The sequence below is a fragment of the Lepisosteus platostomus genome, chromosome 15 (assembly GCF_059453375.1).
Source record: "Lepisosteus platostomus isolate fLepPlt1 chromosome 15, fLepPlt1.hap1, whole genome shotgun sequence".
In the NCBI taxonomy this organism is placed as follows: domain Eukaryota; kingdom Metazoa; phylum Chordata; class Actinopteri; order Semionotiformes; family Lepisosteidae; genus Lepisosteus; species Lepisosteus platostomus.
The window spans coordinates 771,712-788,325 of NC_142625.1; the positions used below are offsets into that span (position 1 = coordinate 771,712).

The following is a 16,614-nucleotide window of genomic DNA, read 5'->3' on the forward strand; positions in this document are numbered from 1 at the left end:
CGCGTCGGTCCGCGCCTTTGTGGGCATCGCTTCTCGGCCTTTTGGCTAAGATCGAGGTTCAAGTGGCCTGACCGCAGTTCCAAGATCTTAGTCCAGGGGGTCGGGAAGGCGAGGGGAGGATCGGACGGACCGGAAGGAATGGATTGCTGATGGTGGAACCTGGAAGACCGGAGCGGTGTGGACGAGGAGTTTGCTGAGGCGGTGGTCGGTGCTGGACGACGGCGTTTTGCTTGCCTGGAGGTTTCGGAAGGAGAGCTGAGGAGCATTGCTGGAGCGATGGCTGGGCATCCCTGGGCGAGGAAGGAGCGGAGGAAGAACTCCCTTTGTTTCTCGTTGAGGAGCCGCGATGGACCTGCTTTTTGGGACAGAGATAAGTTCAAGAATTTGGTTTTGATTCAATGTTTGGGTGTTGAATTGGCAGACGTATTTTGTCTCCAGGATTATTGTGCTCGGGGAGTGTTTGAACTAACTCTTGCAACAGAAGCCTTGTGTTTTGAAGTATGGAGAAAAGTTCAGGAGAGGAAAAATGAAGATCCTGTTAAGTCTTTTCGTGTTGAGCCAATGTTTGCTGGAGAGCTTACAGTAATGATGGTGCATGTTTTCGACTCATTTGTTCCGGAGGAGGATATTGTGTCTTTTTTACAGCAGTTTGTGGATCTGCAAGGAGCAGGGAGGAGGCACTTGGATCCTGATGGCGTGTGGAACGGGAAGCGGACGTATCTGATGAGACTGCGACTGGGGAACACGGCGGAGGAGGGGGTGATACATCCCCCTGCTTTCTTCGAGATCGGGACTCACAGGGGTTACCTGGTGTATTCTGGGCAGCCCCTCGCTTGCATGTTATGTGGAGAACGTGGACATTTTGCTGCACAGTGTGAGCCAGTGATTTGTAAACGGTGTGGGAAGTTGGGTCATGTGGCCAGGAATTGTGATCAGGAGAAAAAGTGTTATCTGTGTGATGAGCCTGGACATGGTCATCGGTATTGTATGAAAAATGTGAAGAAGAGAGTTGATACAAATGATGTGGGTAGGAATGTGGGGGGTATTGGGAAAGAAGAGAGTGAAGTGGAAGGAGGAATTTCTGTTTCTGAAGATGTGGTAGTGCGTAGGGAGGGTTTTGTAAATGGGTTTCGTTGGGTGGAGGGTGATGTTAGGGATTTAGAACCAGATTTGACTGTAGATTTGAAGGAGGAAGAGAATGTATGTGTGGAAGAGAGGTTGACTGGGATTGATAGCAGAACGAATGTGGCGGAGAATGCGGTAAGTGATGTGTCGAGTGCTGATAAGGGTTCGAGTAAACCTAAGTATCGTTGGGTGGAAGGTGATGTTAGGGACCTAGAACCAGATTGGACTGTAGATTTGAAGGAAGGAGGGAATGTGAAGGGGGAAGTAAGGGTGGGGCAGACGGTTAGGAAAAAAGGGAAAAAGAAGGGGAAGAGATGAAGGAGAATCAAGTTAATAGTCTTTCAGAGATCAGGGTTGCATTTGCATAAGGGGTGGGATTATGGGAAGGGCAAAGTGGGTTGTGGGGTTTTTGGTGGGGTGTTTAGAAATTGTTGAATTAAAATGAACTGTGACTTTGTTTTTGCTGTGTATTGTTTTTGTTATTAATTGAATGGGATTTGTATTAGTATAACAAGAAATTGTTTTGTTTCTTATATGAATTTTGGATTGTTTGAATTTTTGTATGTGTTTGACTTGTTTTGAAAGGTGGGTTTATGTAATTGGTGGTTTGGGAGGGGACTAGTTTGTGACGGGTGGTGCTGGGAGTTAATTCAAGGATTGTGGAAAATGAATGAATTGTAAATTTGGGAAAGGGGTTTTTGGTTTAATTTGCATAATGGGTGGGATTATGGTAATAATTGAGGTTCTGAGCTATGTAATGGGGATGTACAGATTTTGCTGTGTATTGATTTTGCTGTGTAATTATTTGTTGAGAATTGAGTGGGAAGGGCTGTTAGTATTTAGAAGTTTTTGTTAGTCGACTATTGAATGGATTTTTGTGTTTAACAGGATTATGGGTTGAGATGATTTTGGTTGTTATTGTAACTATTGTGTATTTGGGATTGTGTTTTGTTCTTTGGAGTTTTTGGAATTTCTTTTGTAATTTTGCAATAAAAAAAAAAAAAAAAAAAAAAAAAAAAAATCTGTTCTTATCAGTTTAATATCTGATACGTCCCCCATCGGGGGACCACATATTAAACGGATTTTTGGAACAGGGAGCTGGATCAGGAGCTTGCTCCGTCCTCTCCACGCATCGGCCCGGTATTGCAGCGCCTCCGGGAGCGGTGCACCACCTTCTCTCAGCGGTGAAAAGACAGACGTAGGTAGCTAGCTAGCTAGCGAGCGAGCGAGCGAGCAAGCGAAGTGGACTGGAGCTCCTTCTTCTCGGGTCTCGTCCCTCGTCCCCCATCTGTGTGTCTCTGTGTTCTGTCTCTCTCTCGCCCTCTCGGTTCCCGTGCTCCCTCTGTGCGCTTTCCCGCGTCTCGACTCTCTGGGCAAGCAGGCCGGCCCCCTTTTCGGCTCCCGTGCGTTTTCCCTCCAAAAAACTTAGGTTTTTCAGCCTTTTCCCAGGGAGGCAGGCGTGGCTTGCTTGCTTGCTTGCTTGCTTGCTTGCTTGCTTGCTTGCTTGCTTGCGTGTGTGTCCGTCCCCGTCCCTGCAGGCGGGCCCCTTTCGACAGCTGGGCGTTTTCCCTCCCAAAAACTTAGTATATCCACCTTTTCTTTCTTTTTTTTCGGCAGGCAGGCAGGCAGGCAGGCAGGCGTGTGTGTGTGCGCGCGCGTCCCCGTCCCTCCCTCCCTCCCGAGAGAGAGCTGCCCCTTGCCTCTGCCCGCAGGTGCTGGCGCTCGGCTTTGGCTTGCAGCCGGTTGGGCGCAGCTGCTGCCGGTGGGAGGGGCCTAAGCTAAGGAGGCCGGGCGGCTGGCGCCCCCTGCGGCTGCGGTCGTTGTCGGGCCGTTGACAGAAGATCAAAGAGCAGGGCCCCCGCCCGGGACTGGCAGGAAGGCAGGCGGGCAGGCAAGAGAGAGGGGGAGCAGAGTCCCGCGGCAGGCCTCTGGCTGCAGGGAGGCCGGCAGCTGCGCGGGTCCCGGGCTCCAGAGGAGTCGGCCTGCGCCACTGTGCGCCAGCGGAACGCCCGCGCGTCGGTCCGCGCCTTTGTGGGCATCGCTTCTCGGCCTTTTGGCTAAGATCAAGGTTCAAGTGGCTTGACCGCAGTTCCGAGGTCTTAGTCAGAGGGTCGGGAAGGCGGCGGAGGAGGCGACGGTGGAGGCGGCTGTTGGAGGCAGAGTCAACCGGAGGGGAGAGGACGGAGTGATGGAGGCGATTGGCGGAGTTGCGGCTTCGGCAGGCGGAGAGTGGTTGGGCAGAGAGGGACGGATGCGGAATTCCGTTCGTTTCGTATGGAAGGAGAAACCGGGAACCGAAAGGATGAAGAGAGAGGAGTTTTCGGACATTGTGCTGATCCAAGCTTTGGGCGTGGAGGTACCGGATGTTTTTTGTTATCAAGATTTTCCTGGGAAAGGTATTTTTGATGTTTCTTTTATTTCGGAGAAAGTTTGTATGGAGAAATGGAATGTTCTTCAAGATCAGAAGGAGAACTTGCCCTTTGTTAATTTTGTTATAGAGCCATTGTTTGCCAGAGAACTAAGGCCTTTGACTGTGCATATGCATAATCCGTATGTGCCAGAGTCTGAGCTGGTATGTTTTTTGAGAAGATTTGTGGACATTCAAGGGAATGGTGTAAAGGTTATGGACTCTAGGAATTTCTGGACGGGGAAAAGGAGGTACATGGTGCGCTTAAGGACTAATGCATCTGAGAAAGGTGGGTATGTTCACCCACCAGCTTTCTTTACGATTGGTTCGAATGGAGGTCACCTGAATTACCCTGGGCAGCCATTTGTATGTCGGAACTGTGCAGCGGAGGGTCACGTGGCAGCTGAATGCACTGTTATTTGTTGCAGAAGGTGTGGGGAAGTAGGGCACAGGGCAGAGAAGTGTGCCAAGCCCTTATCTTGTAATTTGTGTGGTGAAGCAAGCCATGTGTATAAGAACTGTTTTCAAAGGTCAAGGAGCTATGCAGGTGCAGCCCGGGCTCGATCGACTGCTGGAGAGTCCTTTGCAAGGAGGACGGGAGCGGCTCCAGGAGAACAGAGGTCTGCGGGGAAGGAGCCTATTGTGGCGGCTGGAGGTGTGGCGGAGAAAGATGGAGGTTTGGTGTTCCCTAAGCAGGGAGGGGGTCTGGAGGAGGTCACCGAGATGGTGGAGGAGTTGGTCGAAGAATCAGGAAGGATGTCGTGGGCGGAGAGTGTGCCTGACATTGAAATGGATGGTGATGAGGGGCCTTCGGGGAGCCGGGGGATGTCTGTTCCAGGAATTCCTAGTCGGAAGAGGGTGGCGGATCCGGATCCTGAGGAGGTGAAGGGTGACGACGACTCAAGTGGAATAGGCCAAGTGGCGGAGAGGGGAGTCTCTCGCAGGAAGAAAGTGGCGGCTGGTGATCCTGAGGAGGTGGAGGACGACGATCCAAGTGGGGCTGGTCAAGTGTCGGAGGGGGGTGAGGGTATTGACTGGTCAGTGGCTCAGAGGGGGAAGGGTAAAGGGAAGGGTGTTGTTAGGCAAAAGGAGGAAGTGGGTGGGCAGGCAGTGGAGAGCGCAAACCCCTTCGCTGTTCTAACTGTTGATATTGATTCTGAGAAGGAGGAGGACGATGTCCCAAAGGGGGAGGTGCTGATGGGAGAGGAAAAGTCAGTAGAGGGTTTGGGGCGTATGACGGATTTTTGGGATGAAGATATTGAGTGGAAGCAGTGGAGGGAAGAAAGGAAAGGTTGTATTCATCTTAAATGGCCTTTGAGGAAAAATAGAAAGGGGTTTCGAGGGGTAGTGGATAGGGATATGTGGGAAAGCCTTTTTGAGGCTTTGGATAGGAAACGGGTGATGGCTGTGTCACGGTATATGGAAAAGGAGTTTCCACAGCTTCTTTTTGAATACGCGTTTCCGGAAAAAAGAATGTTTAAAGGGCTACGGGTGTCGGGGAAAGTTAAAGCGGAGTGTAAAGATGCTTCTGTTACATTTGCTAAAATGTTGCGTAACAGGGGAAGTGAGAGTAGTGTTTCAGATGATGTCTGTGCTTAGTTGTATTTAGGATGGGTTTGTTCTATGTATGGTTTTGGTTTAATGGAATATGTTCTGTTTTTAAGTGGGTGTGATGGGAGGCGTGTGATATTGAGAGGAGAGCTGGTTTTGTGTAGAGAATTAATATAAGGGGTGGGAATGTAAATGAGATGTTGGTGGGGAACTGTTTCATTATGTTTTTGTAAATTGTAATGGGATGCAGACTGTATATAATGGGGTTAAGGGAATGAATGTATTGTAAGTTTGGGGATGGGGGTTTTGGTTTAATTTGCATAAGGGGCGGGAGTATGGAGATTAGTGGGGTTTGAGACTGTGTAATAGAGTTAAATAGATTTGTGTTTCGTAGGGATTTTGCTGTGTAATAATTTGTTGAAAATTGTATGAGAAATGTTGTTAGTATTCAGAAGTTGTTGTTAGTTGACTGTTGAATGGAATTTTTGTGTTTAACAGAATTGTGGGTTGATATGACTTAAGTTGTTACTATGACTAATGTGTATTTGAGTTTATGATGTGTTTTGTGTATATTTGGAGTTTTTTTGGAATTTCTTTTGTAATTTTGCAATAAAAAAAAAAAAAAAAAAAAAAAAATCTGTTCTTATCAGTTTAATATCTGATACGTCCCCCATCGGGGGACCACATATTAAACGGATTTTTGGAACAGGGAGCTGGATCAGGAGCTTGCTCCGTCCTCTCCACGCATCGGCCCGGTATTGCAGCGCCTCCGGGAGCGGTGCACCACCTTCTCTCAGCGGTGAAAAGACAGACGTAGGTAGCTAGCTAGCTAGCGAGCGAGCGAGCGAGCAAGCGAAGTGGACTGGAGCTCCTTCTTCTCGGGTCTCGTCCCTCGTCCCCCATCTGTGTGTCTCTGTGTTCTGTCTCTCTCTCGCCCTCTCGGTTCCCGTGCTCCCTCTGTGCGCTTTCCCGCGTCTCGACTCTCTGGGCAAGCAGGCCGGCCCCCTTTTCGGCTCCCGTGCGTTTTCCCTCCAAAAAACTTAGGTTTTTCAGCCTTTTCCCAGGGAGGCAGGCGTGGCTTGCTTGCTTGCTTGCTTGCTTGCTTGCTTGCTTGCTTGCGTGTGTGTCCGTCCCCGTCCCTGCAGGCGGGCCCCTTTCGACAGCTGGGCGTTTTCCCTCCCAAAAACTTAGTATATCCACCTTTTCTTTCTTTTTTTTCGGCAGGCAGGCAGGCAGGCAGGCAGGCGTGTGTGTGTGCGCGCGCGTCCCCGTCCCTCCCTCCCTCCCGAGAGAGAGCTGCCCCTTGCCTCTGCCCGCAGGTGCTGGCGCTCGGCTTTGGCTTGCAGCCGGTTGGGCGCAGCTGCTGCCGGTGGGAGGGGCCTAAGCTAAGGAGGCCGGGCGGCTGGCGCCCCCTGCGGCTGCGGTCGTTGTCGGGCCGTTGACAGAAGATCAAAGAGCAGGGCCCCCGCCCGGGACTGGCAGGAAGGCAGGCGGGCAGGCAAGAGAGAGGGGGAGCAGAGTCCCGCGGCAGGCCTCTGGCTGCAGGGAGGCCGGCAGCTGCGCGGGTCCCGGGCTCCAGAGGAGTCGGCCTGCGCCACTGTGCGCCAGCGGAACGCCCGCGCGTCGGTCCGCGCCTTTGTGGGCATCGCTTCTCGGCCTTTTGGCTCAGATCTGAAAGTACGTGGCCTGACCGCGGCTTGACGACTGGGCTGGGGGACGAGATAGCAGCGACGGAGAGGAGAGAGGGGAGCATCGGCGGCGACGGCGGCGGAAGCCTTTTTTTCTGCGACTTACCAGAGGGAGCGGCGGAGCGGAGAGGACGGAGGGATGGAGCCGGCTCCTGATGGTGCTTTTGCTACGGCAGGGAGGACCCTGGCCGGAGAAGAATTTAGAAGACCTGGAAGAGGATCTGAGGAAGAAGGAAGGAGAGTTGATGTGGCAGTTGCAGCTTCGGGGAGCAGTGTGGTGGCAAGGTCAGTAGAGGCCGCTGATAGCAGAGAAGGAAGACCTGGAAAAGGACCGGAGAAGGACGGTGGGAGAAGCTATGCGGCTGCTGCTGCTTCAGCGAGAAGTTCAGCGGGGAGACCATCAGAGGGCGCTGGCAGCAGGGAAGGTCAGTTTCGGCACACAATTCGGTTTGTGCAAAAAGCAGAATTGGGGGAACGGGCCTTGAGAGACAGGGGAATCTTCGGGGACGACATAGTTCGTGGAGTCTTCGGTCTAAGCCCCACGGATGTTTATTGTTTACAGGACTTTTTGGGTAAGAAAACATATGACCTGTTTCTGGTGAATAGAGTGGTCTGCCACAGAGTGTGGGAGATGGTGAAGGCTAAGAGGAATGAGAAGCCTCTGAGTGATTACATTATCGAGCCTTTATTTGTAAGAGAAAACAGGCCCTTAGTTGTTCAGATGTTCAACCCATACGTGCCGGAAGAGGACATAGAGGTGTTCCTGAAACGTTTTGTGGATATAACAGCAAAGGGCGTAAGAATAAATGACAGGAACGGCTATTGGTCGGGGAAGTTCCGATATTTTGTGCGTTTGAGGACCCTCAGTGCCCAAGAGGATGGCTACCTGCATCCTCCTGCAATGTTTTTTATCGGGGCTAATCGGGGTTATGTCAACTACCCGGGACAGCCGCTAACCTGCAGGAGATGTGGAGGAGAAGGACATTTTGCAGCCAACTGCAGGGAAACAGTCTGCAAGCGATGTGGCAGGCCGGGACACCAGGGTGCTGAGTGCAAGGCGGTGAGGACCTGCAACCTGTGCGGGGCGGAAGATCATTTGTATAAGGACTGCCCCTTGAGCCATGATCCGGTAAGTAGGGGAGCGGCAGGGGGCGTGCCTGAGGCTGCTGGGCCTTCCTCGGCCATTTCTGTTTCAGGTGCAGAAGACAGGGAGGAGGAGACCAGGGAGACGGGGGAAATGGAAGAAGGAACGTCTGGGGGATCGACAGATGACGACAGGCAGAAACCGGTGGCAGACCAAGAAGCTGAGGACAGAGGGCCTGCTTTGAGCCCGGAGGTAGACTTGGAGGAGGGTTCCACAGGGGTGGAGGAAATTGCTGCTCGGACTGCTAGAAATTTGGAGACCATGCAGGACATTATGAACACTCTCCAACAGACTATGGGGGAAAAGGAAGGGGGAATGGATTGGTCGGGCGGGACCGCTAAGAGGAAATTGGAAGGGGGGGAGAGCAGCGAGGAGGACTCTACCCCGGAGGTGGTAGCAGAGACAGCCCTTCAGCCTAGTTCTGAGCCTGATAAGCAGGCGGAAGGGGAGTCGGGGCATAGCAAGCGGCCCTGTGGGGCTGTAGTGGTAATGGCCGCGGTGACGGAAGATTTTCTAGAAGAGCAAAAGATAGATGAAGAGGGGCAGATTGATCTGTCCTCTTGCCCCGGTTTGTCTGCATTAGTACAGGAGGGGGTTATTTTTGAGTTGGAGGGTAGAAACCTCATTAAGATCACGTGTAGGGACCTTAACATAGCAACGGATGCACAACGAGCATTGCTAGATATACTTAAGGACAGGGAACATCAAAAGGCAGGGGACATGGCCAAAAGAGACCGCCAAAGACGGTACGATGACTTACGCCGTAGGGTGCGACAGTCGGGGAGCCTCTACAGACTTGACCTCGAGACCTCCAGTGCTTTCCTGAAGCATTCCACTTGGTATCGAGAAGGGGTGAGATACCCCAAGGGTTTTGAGAAAATTAAAGAAATCCTGAGGCAATTTGGCAGTGTCAAGCCTAGTTTTGATCACAGCGGAAGGGAAGTGCTGGGAATGGGTCTCGAGGGAAAGAAGAAGGAGGACGTGGTGCGGTGCGCATACGAGCTCCAGACCTACATCAAAGAGGGAGAAGGTAAAGTCCAGAAATCCTGGGCCTAAATGACCAGCAGCTACTTGACCTTGAATGTGCGAGGGCTACGGGATAAGTCCAAGAGGGTAGCTGTTTTTGCGGCTTTAAAAGACCTAAGGTCTAGTGTGTGTTTTTTGCAGGAGGTCCACCTTAAAGATGGAAAGGATGTGGAGGAACTGACTGCTTTGTGGGACCGTGGTCCCTCAAGGTGGAGTACTGGAGGTGTGCACTCCTCTGGAGTAGGGATCCTTTTCGGGGACCCTCAAACAGAGTGTGGGGAGGTGAGAGTGAGCGTGCCGGGAAGATTGTTGAGTGTCGATGCAAGAATGGATGGGATTGATTTTAGATTTGTGTGTGTGTATGCGCCAGCAGCAATGAGGGAGAGGAGGGATTTTTTAACTCATTTGGGCACATTGTGTGTCACAAATAGAGTAGTGGTGATTGGAGGCGATTTTAATATAGACATTGATAAGGAGAAGGAGGGGGATGCCAGAGTGGTCAGAGACATGTTAAAAATGTATAACCTAAAAGACTGTTACAAAGAGGCTCATCCGCAGCGGGGGGGATACACCTGGAGCAACACCAGAGGTGTAGTTAAAAGGCTGGATTACATTTTTACCTCTAGTTCAGTGGTAGTGGAGACAGTTAAGATCACTCCAGTGTGGTTTTCTGACCACTGTATGGCAGAGGTTCGAGTAGCAAGATCTGGGACTGAATTTGGCAGGGGGGTGTGGAGATTGAACTGCGTCGTTCTGGAGGAGAAGGCGTACTTGAAGATGATGGAGAAACTTTTAGTGCGGTGCTTAAATAACGGAGTGGGAGATAGGTCTCTGCTGGAGATCTGGGAGGAAACCAAAGAAATAATAGGGAAGGCTTCTAGAAAGTACTGTAGGGAAAGGAGGAGGAGGGAAAGGAAAGAGCTTGAAAGCCTAGAGAAGGAGTTGGAAGTGGCTTTTAGGGGTGGAGAGGATGGGACTCCTTCAAGCGAAAACCAGGTAGCTACCTTACTGAAACAAATTAGGAAGCACCACGAGCGAAGGGCGAGGGAGTTCCTGTTTCGGGCGCGTGTGGAGTTTTTAGATCACTATGAGACGTGCTCCAAATATTTTTTTAACAGGATCCGAGGAAGACAAGAGAAAAGGGTTTTTCATTCCATCCTAGCTACCAGCGGGAAGCAGGTAACGGACCGGGAGGGGATGCTCAGAGAAGCGGCTAGGTTTTACGAAGAGCTTTTCGCTGAGAAGGTATGTGAGAGGGAAGCTGCAGAAGAGGTCCTTCAGACCCTGCAAGCAACCCTGACGGAGGAAGAGAGAGAAAACTTGGAAAGGCCCTTTGAGCTGTCAGAGTTAGAGGCAGCAATGAGATCCTTGAAAAAGGGGAAAGTGCCGGGGGTGGATGGGATCCCTGTAGAGTTTTACAGGACCTTCTGGCCGATCTTAGGACCCTTCCTCTTGGAGGTGATGGGGGAGATTTTCAGTAAGAAGAGCATGGGAAAATCAATGAGGGAGGGTATTTTAACGCTGGTCTTTAAAAAAGGAGACCGAACCGAGCTTAAAAATTGGAGACCCTTAACCTTGTTGTGTGTGGACTATAAGATCATGGCTAAATTGCTTGTTCACAGACTTTCGAGTGTGATGGCTACTATAATCGGCAGGGACCAGACATGCGGAGTCAGAGGAAGATCAGGGAGGTGGACGCTGCAATTATTGAGAGACATCATCGCATGGGCGGAGCAAAGGAAGGTACCATTAATGCTTGTCAATTTAGATTTGGAAAAAGCATTTGATAGGGTGTCCCATGATTTTTTGTGGCTGATTTTGGAGAAGATGGGGTTTGGGCCAATCATGATTGACTGGCTAAAGACCTTGTACAGCAAGGTGGGCAGTAGGGCTGTTATAAATGGTTGGCTGGGCAACCTAGTGAGTCAGAAGGCGGGGGTGAGACAGGGCTGCCCTCTCTCCCCTTTGTTGTTTGCAATTTATATGGAGCCTTTTGCGGCGGCCATTCGAGCTGAAAAGGGAATAGATGGTTTGATACTGCCAGGCAGTGGGGGAGAGAGGGTTAAATTGACAATGTATGCAGACGACGTGACCCTTGTAGTGGACTCAACTTTCAGCCTAAAAGCTGCCTTGGAAGTTTTTAAAACCTTTGCGAGGGCATCTGGGGCAGCTCTTAATGCGAGCAAAAGTCTAGTCAAGACTTTCGGCCCCTGGGATGCGACGCAACAATGGTTTGGGGGTTTTAAACTGTGCACAGGACCTTTTAAAGTCCTGGGAGTGGACTTTTTGCGAAGAGGCTCAGGAGGCCACAACTGGGGCTCCAGGATAGAGAAGGCAAGGAGGAAGATGGGGCTGTGGACCAAGCTAAAATTGACCATGGTGGGTAAAATTTTAGTATTAAAAGTAGACATACTGCCTCTTTTCGTCTACTTGGTGTACGTGTACCCCTTGCCGCCGAGGTACAGACGACTTTTGGTCGGCGAAGTCTTCCGGTTTGTATGGGGTGGCAGATACGAGTATGTCAAGCGTGTGGATATGGTCCGGAGGCTGGAGCAGGGGGGTAGGGAAGTTCCAGACTTTCCATTGAAGCTTGATTGTATATATGTTTCCAACTTATGTCTAGCTTTGGGTTCCCCTATAGAACACGCATACCAGTACTTTGTACGCTTCTGGTTTGCACAGTTTATGACAGTTTTGACAACATGGTCTAACTCAGTGCCGCATGGAAACGATCTGCCCTGGTATTATAGACATGCTAAACTGTGGGTGGCAAAGTACTGGGACCGGCAGGACACAACAACAGTGCTGAGCCATAGAAAATTATACCAACAACTGATAGAGACCACTAAATCCCCTCCTGAACAGAGAAAGAAAGCAGACGTGTGGACCAGGATCCAGCCGCGAGGCTTGGATCACAGACTGATTGACCTCAACTGGAAGGTGGCATGGGGTAGGCTACCGGTGAGAGAGGTACTTTATAAGCACAAGCTGACAAAAACCTATACATGTCCGCGAGAAGGATGTAAGGCTACAGAGTCAATAAGACATGTTTTTATCGATTGTGTCTTTGTGCAAAAGGTATGGATGAAATGTCAGCGTTTTTTTGATCTTTTAGACGGATCTTTCAGAGTCACAACATCGGTTGTTTTGTACGGGATTAAAGGGGGGGCTAAGAAGGGCAGCCTTCAGTTTTTGTTATGGCTGTTAATAAGCCTCGTCAAATCGGAGGCGTGGGAGGCGCGGGATGTTTTAATTAAAAAGGGGAAAGAAAGATCAGTGCAAGGGGTTTACCAGAAGGTGCTGAATGACATTAAAGGGCGCATACAGAGGGACGTGCAAAGATGGGGCTATCATGCGGCCCGGGAAAGGTGGAAGGGTTTGGTTTTGCTTTAACGTTTTTCATGAGTATTTGTGTTGGGTTTGATCTTGTGAATAATGTAAATGGACGTTTTTGTTTCTTGTTTTTTCTGTTATGATTGATTTGTTTTCTGTTTTTCTATTTTTGCATTAAAAACAAAAAAAAAAAAAAATCTGTTCTTATCAGTTTAATATCTGATACGTCCCCCATCGGGGGACCACATATTAAACGGATTTTTGGAACAGGGAGCTGGATCAGGAGCTTGCTCCGTCCTCTCCACGCATCGGCCCGGTATTGCAGCGCCTCCGGGAGCGGTGCACCACCTTCTCTCAGCGGTGAAAAGACAGACGTAGGTAGCTAGCTAGCTAGCGAGCGAGCGAGCGAGCAAGCGAAGTGGACTGGAGCTCCTTCTTCTCGGGTCTCGTCCCTCGTCCCCCATCTGTGTGTCTCTGTGTTCTGTCTCTCTCTCGCCCTCTCGGTTCCCGTGCTCCCTCTGTGCGCTTTCCCGCGTCTCGACTCTCTGGGCAAGCAGGCCGGCCCCCTTTTCGGCTCCCGTGCGTTTTCCCTCCAAAAAACTTAGGTTTTTCAGCCTTTTCCCAGGGAGGCAGGCGTGGCTTGCTTGCTTGCTTGCTTGCTTGCTTGCTTGCTTGCTTGCGTGTGTGTCCGTCCCCGTCCCTGCAGGCGGGCCCCTTTCGACAGCTGGGCGTTTTCCCTCCCAAAAACTTAGTATATCCACCTTTTCTTTCTTTTTTTTCGGCAGGCAGGCAGGCAGGCAGGCAGGCGTGTGTGTGTGCGCGCGCGTCCCCGTCCCTCCCTCCCTCCCGAGAGAGAGCTGCCCCTTGCCTCTGCCCGCAGGTGCTGGCGCTCGGCTTTGGCTTGCAGCCGGTTGGGCGCAGCTGCTGCCGGTGGGAGGGGCCTAAGCTAAGGAGGCCGGGCGGCTGGCGCCCCCTGCGGCTGCGGTCGTTGTCGGGCCGTTGACAGAAGATCAAAGAGCAGGGCCCCCGCCCGGGACTGGCAGGAAGGCAGGCGGGCAGGCAAGAGAGAGGGGGAGCAGAGTCCCGCGGCAGGCCTCTGGCTGCAGGGAGGCCGGCAGCTGCGCGGGTCCCGGGCTCCAGAGGAGTCGGCCTGCGCCACTGTGCGCCAGCGGAACGCCCGCGCGTCGGTCCGCGCCTTTGTGGGCATCGCTTCTCGGCCTTTTGGCTAAGATCAAGGTTTAAGCCGGCAAGCCCGCAATTCCGAGGTCTTAGTCCAGGGGGTCGGGAAGGCGACGGGAGGAATGCTGATGGGAAGGATCGACGGCTGACGGTTGGAGGAGAGAGGATTGGAACGGCGGTGGCGAGGATTGGAACGGCGGTGGCGAGGAAGTTTTGCTGTGGTGGACGGAGTTTGAGGACGGCGGCTTGCGTACCTGGAGGATTCTGGAAAGAGCGAAGACACGGTTGGAGCAATGGCTGGGTACCCTTGGGCGAGGAACGAGCAGCGGAAGGACTCCCTCCGTTTTTCGCTGAGGAGCCTGGATGGACCGACGACCTGGGACAGAGACAGGTTTAAAGAACAGGTTTTGGTGGAATGCTTGGGAGTGCATTTGATTGATGTTTTCTGCCTGCAGGACTTTGTTAGATGTGGGATCTTCGAAGTGACTCTAACATCTGAAGTTTTGTGTTTTGAAGTGTGGCGGATGGTGCAGGAGAAGAAAGAGGAGTTCCCTGTAAAGTTGTTCCGGGTGGAGCCGATGTTTGTTGGAGACTTGAAAGTTATGACAGTTTTCTTTTCAGATCCATTTATCCCTGAGGAGGACTTAGTCTTCTTCTTGCGGCGGTTTGTGGATCTGCAAGGAGCCGGGAAGAGAGAACTGGACAAGGATGGTGTGTGGTCTGGGAAACGGTCATATTTGATGAGACTGAGACTGGGGAGGACAGCGGAGGAGGGGGTGATTCACCCCCCAGCTTTCTTCATGATTGGGTCACACAGGGGTTACCTGGTTTATTCCGGGCAACCCCTTGAATGCAGAGCATGTGGAGGACGGGGACATTTTGCTGCGCAGTGCACGTCAGCGCGCTGCAAACGGTGTGGGGTGATGGGACATGTGGTGAAAGATTGTGCGGAAGAGAAAAGGTGTTTTAAGTGTGACGGGTTGGGACATGTGTCATGGGAGTGTTTGAGTTTTCCGATACAGAAGTCTGAGGAAAAGGTTGGTGAGGAGAACGGATGGTGCGTGGAGAATGTACGGGAGAGTGTAAGTAAGGAAACGAATGAGACCAGTGAGGTAAGAGTGAAGAATGGAGAGCAGAGGAGTGTGAGTGAGAGTGGTCAGTGTGAGGAGAGGGGAATTTTTGAGGAAGAGTGTAAATTGGAGCTGAAGAAGGAAGGGTATATGGATGAAATGTTAGAGATGCAGCTACCGGGGACGAATGATGGGGGGAGTGTGGGGAGAGATGTGTCTGGTGTTGATAAGGGTACAAGTAAACCTAAGTATCGTTGGGTGGATGGGGATGTGGGTGACAGTATACCAGTTATGACTGGAGATTTGGAGGTGAGAAATGAGATGAGGGAGGTAAGGGTGGGACAGACGGTTAAGAAAAAAGGGAAAAAGAAGGGGAAGGGGTGATGGAGAACTAAGTTATAGTTTTTTCAAGAGGTCAGGGTTATATTTGCATAAGGGGTGGGATTATGGTAAGGTGAGAGTGGTTTTGTGGTGGTTTTGGGTTATAGGGTGGGTTGCTTAGAAATGGTGGAACTGAATAATGATGAGCTGTGATATTGTTTTTGCTGTGTATTGTTTTTGTTATTAATTGACCTGAATATGTATTAGTATAAGAAAGTTATTGTATTGGTTGTTATATGATTTTTGATTATTGGAATAGTTTGTATAAGGGGTGTAAAATGTAAATGAGATGATGTTGTGGGGTGAATTGTTTTTGAAAACGGATGGGGCGTTGATTGTATATAATGAGGTTAAGAAAATGAATGTATTGTAAATTTGGGAAAGGGATCTTGTTTAATTTGCATAGGGGGCGGGATTATGGAGATTAGTGGGGTTTGAGGTTATGTAATGGGATATGAACAGATTTGTGTTGTGTATTGATTTTTCTGTGTAATAATTTGTTGAGAATGGAATGGGAAGTGTTGTTAGTATGCAGAAGGTTTTGTTAGTCGAAAAAGGAAAAAAGAATGGGATTTGTATTAGTATAACAAGAAATTGTTTTGTTTCTTATATGAATTTTGGATTGTTTGAATTTTTGTATGTGTTTGACTTGTTTGAAAGGTGGGTTTATGTAATTGGTGGTTTGGGAGGGGACTAGTTTGTGATGGGTGGTGCTGGGAGTTAATTCAAGGATTGTAGGAAATGAATGAATTGTAAATTTGGGAAAGGGGTTTTTGGTTTAATTTGCATAATGGGTGGGATTATGGTAATAATTGAGGTTCTGAGCTATGTAATGGGGATGTACAGATTTTGTTGTGTATTGATTTTGCTGTGTAATTATTTGTTGAGAATTGACTGGGAAGGGTTGTTAGTATTTAGAAGTTTTTGTTAGTCGACTATTGAATGGAATTTTGTGTTTAACAGGATTATGGGTTGAGATGACTTTGGTTGTTATTGTGACTATTGTGTATTTGGGATTGTGTTTTGTTCTTTGGAGTTTTTGGAATTTCTTTTGTAATTTTGCAATAAAAAAAAAAAAAAAAAAAAATCTGTTCTTATCAGTTTAATATCTGATACGTCCCCCATCGGGGGACCACATATTAAACGGATTTTTGGAACAGGGAGCTGGATCAGGAGCTTGCTCCGTCCTCTCCACGCATCGGCCCGGTATTGCAGCGCCTCCGGGAGCGGTGCACCACCTTCTCTCAGCGGTGAAAAGACAGACGTAGGTAGCTAGCTAGCTAGCGAGCGAGCGAGCGAGCAAGCGAAGTGGACTGGAGCTCCTTCTTCTCGGGTCTCGTCCCTCGTCCCCCATCTGTGTGTCTCTGTGTTCTGTCTCTCTCTCGCCCTCTCGGTTCCCGTGCTCCCTCTGTGCGCTTTCCCGCGTCTCGACTCTCTGGGCAAGCAGGCCGGCCCCCTTTTCGGCTCCCGTGCGTTTTCCCTCCAAAAAACTTAGGTTTTTCAGCCTTTTCCCAGGGAGGCAGGCGTGGCTTGCTTGCTTGCTTGCTTGCTTGCTTGCTTGCTTGCTTGCGTGTGTGTCCGTCCCCGTCCCTGCAGGCGGGCCCCTTTCGACAGCTGGGCGTTTTCCCTCCCAAAAACTTAGTATATCCACCTTTTCTTTCTTTTTTTTCGGCAGGCAGGCAGGCAGGCAGGCAGGCGTGTGTGTGTGCG

At 50.5% G+C, this 16,614-nt stretch overlaps 2 non-coding genes and 2 pseudogenes across 2 annotated transcripts; all 4 read left to right on the plus strand.

Annotated features, from left to right (window-relative positions):
- Positions 1-2,094: 2,094 nt before the first annotated feature.
- LOC148647456 (U2 spliceosomal RNA) lies at positions 2,095-2,299 on the plus strand (annotated as a pseudogene).
- A 3,373-nt stretch (positions 2,300-5,672) lies between these two features.
- Positions 5,673-5,872, plus strand: LOC148647457 (U2 spliceosomal RNA). The gene has a single exon (XR_015926941.1). It is a non-coding gene; the product is annotated as a U2 spliceosomal RNA (small nuclear RNA).
- A 6,548-nt stretch (positions 5,873-12,420) lies between these two features.
- Positions 12,421-12,624, plus strand: LOC148647458 (U2 spliceosomal RNA; annotated as a pseudogene).
- A 3,324-nt stretch (positions 12,625-15,948) lies between these two features.
- LOC148647459 (U2 spliceosomal RNA) lies at positions 15,949-16,144 on the plus strand. Its single transcript, XR_015926915.1, has one exon. It is a non-coding gene; the product is annotated as a U2 spliceosomal RNA (small nuclear RNA).
- Positions 16,145-16,614: the final 470 nt, after the last annotated feature.